Source organism: Canis aureus, chromosome 10, assembly GCF_053574225.1.
Source record: "Canis aureus isolate CA01 chromosome 10, VMU_Caureus_v.1.0, whole genome shotgun sequence".
NCBI lineage: Eukaryota > Metazoa > Chordata > Mammalia > Carnivora > Canidae > Canis > Canis aureus.
Window position 1 is genome coordinate 5,948,233 of NC_135620.1, and position 7,244 is coordinate 5,955,476.

General features: G+C 35.5%; 1 long non-coding RNA gene across 1 annotated transcript; it reads right to left on the reverse strand.

Annotated features, from left to right (window-relative positions):
- Nucleotides 1–2,696: 2,696 nt before the first annotated feature.
- LOC144321571 (uncharacterized) lies at nt 2,697–6,813 on the reverse strand. The gene is made up of 3 exons (XR_013387174.1): nt 6,691–6,813; nt 3,469–3,629; nt 2,697–2,796 (listed from the first exon to the last, which is right to left on the reverse strand). It is a non-coding gene; the product is annotated as an uncharacterized LOC144321571 (long non-coding RNA).
- Between the last annotated feature and the right edge of the window lie 431 nt (nt 6,814–7,244).

The window sequence follows — 7,244 nt, forward strand, 5'->3', positions numbered from 1 at the left end:
AAGGGGAGAGTTGAGATATATTTTGTGGAATTCTTCTATAGAGAAAGTTGTCCCTTGCCCCTAATAATGTTTTCCTTGGATCATTTATTTATATCAATATAGACTCATCTATAGTTTATTTTGTTTATAATCTAATACAGTACCATTTATTTTGTTGCTCAAAATACTTCAGCTTTGACCATAGATCAGTCTTCCAAATTGACGGTTGTGTCTCTTTAATATGTCTCCATCCTTTCATTTTTTTCAGGAACTCCTTACTTCCTAGTACTATGTCTGTTATTGTTTGGTTTTGTATGTTCTGTTTTATTTTGTTTTTGAAGAAGGAATTATGGTCACAGGTGTTTTTTCCTTCTTTTTTCTCTTCAATAACTCTAAATTTTTCCCTTTTCTTCTCCTTTACCACCCAATTATTAAGTGTTATCTTTCCCTTTCCTTTTGGCTTCTTCACCAAGAAACTATGCAACCTCATATCATGCATATTTTTAAGACTGCAATCTCATAACATGCACATTTTTAAGACTCTTCCATGTAGTCAGTGCTCTGATCTAACTGGACACTTTCTTCTTGTTTATGTTTCAAGTGAACTTTATCTTTCTGGTCATTGTTGTGAGGCAATATCAAGTCCACCCCTGGCTCTCTTCTTTCATCCTCATAGTTTTTCTTTGGGCTGCCTTTATGTGCCACAAACACACCAGAAGCATGAACTCTCACTCAATGGGATTAAGTTCTTTTTCATTTTTTATAAACAAGTAATTTAAAGTTTGATATATTCTGCCCTTTACTTAAGCTGCAGGTATGATCTTGTATATTCCTGTTGTTCCATGTTGTTTTTTGAAGGATATGGAGATATAGATTGAAGCCACTGCCATAACTCTTCTTCTAACCCATGAATAATGTTTGATGTTGATGCCTGCATCAACTTTAAAAGATTTATTTAATCCTAGTTTATTAGGATTTTTCCTTAAAATGAGTATTTACTTTTACCAACTGCTTTTCACATTGACATGATAAAATAAGACAATCAACTGATGCTTTCTTCTAAGTTCTTTAATGCAGTTATTACATTAATGGATTTTTAAAAGTTGGCCCTTCTTCCATCACTGTAATTATTTGATGATGATCTATTGGTCTTTGAATTCACTCCTAAATTACATATGTATATATTTCATTTCAGATTTTTGTACCCTGTCCATAAATAAGATTGCCTACACTTATCTTACAGGTCTAATATCTTTGTCCAGTTTTGGGATCAGGGAAGTATGTTCCTGAAATAAGTTGAATTTCATACCATGTTTTTTCTTTGTTCTAAAACATAAGGACTCTCTTCCCCTTGAAGTTTTGGAAGACTCTACTCAAAATTGCAGGCTCAAGAAGATACTGCAAATTTTAATTTTTTTGATGGTTTTAGATTATTCAGGTTTTTGTATTTCTTTATCCAATTTTAACTTCTTATACTTTCCTAAAAATATTCTAATTCACTTACTGTTCAAATTTCTCATAATATTTTTAGAATATTTTTATGATTTTTATTTTTAAAATTTTGTTACATACATACATAGTTATGTTTTGTTACATTTTTATTTTTAAAATTTTGTTACATACATACATACATACAGTTATGTTTTCTTTCACATTCTTAATGTTACATGTGTCTCCTCTTTATTTTCTAGATAAATCTGCCGACTTATTTTGTATGTCTTTTGTTTTTAAGTTTTTGCTGTTACTGATCTACTCCAGTGGGTTTGTGTTTGTTTCCTATTTTGCTCATGTCTTTATTAGTTCTTCCATCTAATTCTTCCTGTTTTATTCTTTGTCTAAGTTCTTATATTGAACACTCAGTTTGATTAATTTCTTTTTCATATGCATCTAAAGCCACACATCCTCCTCTACCTAGCACTTCAGCTATAACCCAAAGCACGGATTTTTTTATGTACTGTTCTTAGTGTGGTTCATTTGTAAAAACTTTATCACTTTGGTTTTTATAATCTCACCAAGCCATTGCTTACAAGCGTGTTTATGTAAACATTTTTAGGAGTACAAAATAACTTTTGTTCAGAATAACTCCCTGGATTGTGTTTTACAGTGAATGTGCCTTGTGTGATTTTCTCTTTTTTATGTTGCTTTACATTTCTTTATGACCTAACACATGGTCTGTTTGATAATGTTTCACACACAAACACACACACACACACACACGCACACATATACATGCTGTTCAGTAAAACTGCTTCCTGTTCTTTCTACACATACAGATAGAAAACATTTCAAAGCCTCACCTGCAAATAGATATGGCAAAAAAAAATGAGGGAAGAAGTAAAATGTTCACATTCAAGTCTTGACCATAAAAGTCTTCCTCCTTGAACCATCAGATTCTTTTCTCTTAAGGCTTGAGCTGATGAACACAGTGGACTTGGAAGCCACATGTTGAAACCATAAGATAGAAGGAATCATACTGCTAAATCACCTCCTGGAGGAGAGCCACTAGTTAATCACAAACACCCATTTTGAATTTTATATAAAAAATAAATAAAATTTTATGATGCGGAATCACTGAGAGTTTGGGGTTTGTTCCACCAGTTGTCTATGTAATACATTGACCTAACAGGTTTCTCTATTATTTTAAAGACTGAGGTTGGGGTTGACTAGAATATGTCAACATGATCCAATCTCTCCATCTTGTCCTCCTGTATACTTACAGTCAGTTTCCTTCTTGGCATTTGTCATAATGTGTACTGTTGGATGTCAATTTCTTCTGATGGTTTACGCCTAACCTGTGGATCTCAGGAGCTCATTCCCCTAAAGGCAAAGGATAGTCCGTGTCGTACATCAATCCATATCCAATATCAACTATAGAGCCTCATACCTAATAGATACTCAACAAACACTTCCCAAATGGATGAATAAATAAATAATGGTCACTAGACAAAGCAGTCTGTGGAAGAAATGTGTGTAATTTCTCTGGTGGCACCTAGGAAGCCCAATATATATATTTGTGTTTAAGTGCATGCTAGAAGGATCGACTGTTAGAGGATTAGGGAATCTCTATAGTGGGAAAAGGAAGAATTCCAAGCAGATTGTTAAAATGGTCATTTAAATGTACAGTGAATCTTCACCACTTTGAATATCTGCCTTTGCCACATTTCTCTCCCACAGAAGAGGCTGAAGACTAAGACAAGGAGCCATCCTTTCCAAACTTTAATTCTCAAAAATAAAACACTACCAAATAACCACCTGCAAATATATCACCTACTCCAAGAAAGCAAGTGAAAGAGGAGTAGCCTTCAATTATTTAATCAACCAATCCACAGATACCAAGGGCTTCTATCATATAGTCTTTCCTCCATCTCTCTTGTACTTTAACAACTACTACACTTGCAGGCAAAAATATATTTCACTCTCATGTCTCTCTGTATTTGTGCCTTGTTCCTGCTTTTTTCCTAAATCTGGAAAGCCCCTCCCCAAACTTACCCCATTCTATGCTGCCTTCTGATTTCTCTTTGTCCTTCAAGGTCAAGGATGGATGCTCATTCATACAGAGTTCCTTCTTAATTCTTTCAGCTGAAAATGATCCTCTCTCTTCTGCTTTGCAAGATCAGTTACTTTGTTATTTGGTTCAGATGTAGAATGAGCTATGTGAAGAGATCAGTATTTAACACAGCAATGTGTAGGATATTAAAATGGGATCTTATGCTACATAGTTCAAGGGTTCAAAAACTTATATTGAGATTTTGCACCTGAATATGAAAACTTAAAATTATGTGTAATGGTTGTAAGCTTGTTATATACAAACAAAAATTGAAACCTCATTTAATTTAGAAAAGAAATTGTAACTACATGCTTGGAGAAGACTCTTGAAAATTTGATCCAGGATAGGGAAAGATAACAAATGTTTAATGATCAAACAAGAGGATGTGTGGGGAAAAAAAAAGTGTTGTTGATGGCCTTTAAGGAATATTTCCAAGCCTAAGGTGGAGAAATTAGCTGGAGATAATACAGATGAAAGAAGGTCTAAAATAACAGCAGAGAACCATGTAAGGAAACCATACAAAACAGGAGCTGTCCACAGTACTACATAGGGGTACAGATTGCTGGGAATAAGCTCAAGCATAGGAATCTGGGAGAAATTGAAGGTTGACTTTTTTTTTTTCAGAATTGGAGTTGTAGGTGGAGCTGCTATACAGCTGAATCCTTTAGATACACTTAGATCAAATGTGAACCATGTACCTCATGACACACCACTACCTCTTTTCATAGATTGTCCTCAAGACCACAGTTAAGTGGTCTCAGCTGATAATCTGAGCAAAATTGGTCTAATTTGAATCAGATGGTAAAACTGTCTCATTTGGAGTTTCTTGTGTATATCCTTTTCTCCCTTTAAGAAACTCTTTTTCATCACTCTATCACAGTACATATATGGCTAGGTTGCACCCAGTGCACAGTCAATTAACATTGTTCCATGAATCTTCGAATATTTCTAACAACATGACTTCCACAAGCATTTTAACAACTCCTTAAGAACTTGGGTAAATCACTTAGATTATAGAGCTATTAAATTTTAACACTGGAAGTAACAGTAGACATGTTCAAGGTCTGCAAAGACAAAAACTGATTCTGTCATTATGGCCAACTATGATTGATTGCTCCTGACTGCTGGGAGTTCTGCTTTGAGAAGTACTCTAAGGTCATTTCCTGTGGAAAGAGTGCTACAATTCATTAGTGATGCCCGCTAGGGAAAATGGTAGCTTGCATGCTGCATACTCACCATCCTTTACCTATGATAATACCTCATTTTACAGATATAAGAAGTGAGTTTTAGAGAATAAGTAATTTGCTCAAAATCCAAGAGCTATATACTGTCAAAGCAAAGACAACTTAGATCTCCTATATCAGTTCTCATTCCATTTTAGTGGAACATACTGGGACAGAGTTTTGTTTTTTTCTTATGGACAATTCAATTTTCCTATAGTACTACCTCCACTTGTTTAGATTTTTTTTAAAGAAACTCAAGACACAAGAGTAAAGCCTTCAAAACATGACAAAGATTTGGGCATATTCACTGTGTCCATATCTCTTTTTTAAAAAACTACTTAAAGACTATTAGATAATATGTTAACCTAAAAAATAGAGTTATTCATCTTCCCCCAAATCAGTACCTAACTAGCCATATGTGGCTGTGTAATTCATCAATTCAAAACATGGTAGATTAAAACAATAGTCATTTATTAACTCTAACATCTCTATGGGTTGGCAATGTAGGTGGGAGTGACTTGGCTGGGCAAATTCAGTTTAGTCTTTCATGAGGTTAGAGTCAAACAGTACTTAAAACTAAGGTCATTTCAAAGCTGTGACTATCTAAATAGAGAATACATGAATTATATATGAATAGCTAGAGGCTGGAATACTTGGGCATCTCAGGCATCCTCACTTCTTGTGTGGCTTTGCCATGTGGTTCTCCAATTCTAATGACTTCAGGGTAGCCAGACTTCTTGCAAGTCAGTTCAGGACTCCTATAGTGCATGTTGTGAGGAAAAGAGAGCCTACTGGAAGTTGTTCTATCATTAGTAATCCAGCCTCAGTAGTCACGGAGTATCACTCTATCATATTCTTTCACTCAAGGCAGTTACAAAGCCCACCCAGGCCCTGCCTCTAAATGGAGTGTTCATGTTACATTGTCAGAGGACAAATAGGATGGGATATATAATATAATCTTCCATGAAGGATTAGTAAGAGTCTGATGTTGGCACTTTAGGGAAGAGTTCAAAAGCCAACCATAACATAATGGTCTGGGCAACCCTATCCCAGATTAGGGTTGCCATACAGCACCCACTTAAATTTCAACTTCAGAGAAACAATGAATAATTTTTTCATCTATTATTTATGTAATATTTAGGACATACTTATCCCCCAAAAAATATGTTGTTGATCTGAAATTTAGCTAGATGTCCTATATTTTTATTTGTGAAATCTAGCAATCCTATGGTCATCTGGCAATCATATGGTCAAAGAAGCAATATTTTCATTTGGTGTTGAGGCTGGGAATGAGATTATTTTAGTGCCAGTATTGCCACTAGTCTCCAAATTTGCCTGGATCTGGTGACCAAAAGTGCCTTTTCTGAAGCTGTTTCCGTCTCTGGAGTGGAAAATTGACTTTGTTCTAAGACGAGAGTGAATTTGAGATCTGATTTCCCAGAGTTTTCTTTTTCAATCTTTCAGCTATGCATAAGCTGATCTCTTGGCACTGGTTTTGTTTCCTGACAGGCAACATTAATTCATTTTCACATTCACACTCAAATCACTTCCCTCTCTAACAACAACAATAATGGTGAAAGCCCATTTGGAAAACAGCTTGATGGAACAGCTGCTTCATACTCATTATGAGTCTAACACTTTCTCTAATTTGGGGGAAGGGATGCCCACAACTATATGTACATTGCAGTTCAGGTATCCAGTAAACACTGCACTTCTTTTTCTGGTGTATTTTTCTCCTCATGCAATTAATATATAATATGTTTACTCAATTTTTATACCATCTCAAGTGACTTTCTAAAATTTTCACCCTAATCTCCAGGCCTATCCAACCAGATGTCTTGCCACAGCTCCCTCATTATTCTGTAAGTTCCAAAGCTGCTTCACATTCCCAACATCAAACAGGCACTGGCTTAAATGCTCTCCTTTATGTAGTATCATTACCTGTTATGTAATCTACTCTAGGTTCTCAAATTAAGATCAGAGACTTAAGATATTCGCTAACAAACTAATAACATAAACGTCATTATGTTCTTCCTCTGCTATCAACAAGTACCAGTAGTGATGACTCATCTGAATTCATGTTGCCATGGGAACTATCAGAATGATGTACTACTACTTGCAGGAAATGGCCTTGGTAGCAAGATAATATTAGGCCCCTCCATTTAATTCATAGGTAGATCCTGCTTTCCTCTTTCATTGCTACAACAAAGTGTTAGTGGACACTGCAGTTGCCAACCTGACACTCATTGTCCTTAATAACAGAACCTCAATTTTAAACAACTAGCCACTCCCATCCTGTATCTAAAGGGACAGTTGAAGGGCTTAGGCACCCAACACTGAGACCAATCATCATGTATCCCATTATACACAAACTGAGCTCTCAATTAGTCTAAGCCAAAGAGGAAAATGGTATTTCCTTGGCCACAGTCACTGGTCCAGGGGTGGTAGATAAACATGGAAAGGCAAGTAGAGAACTACAGTTATGTTGAAGGCCA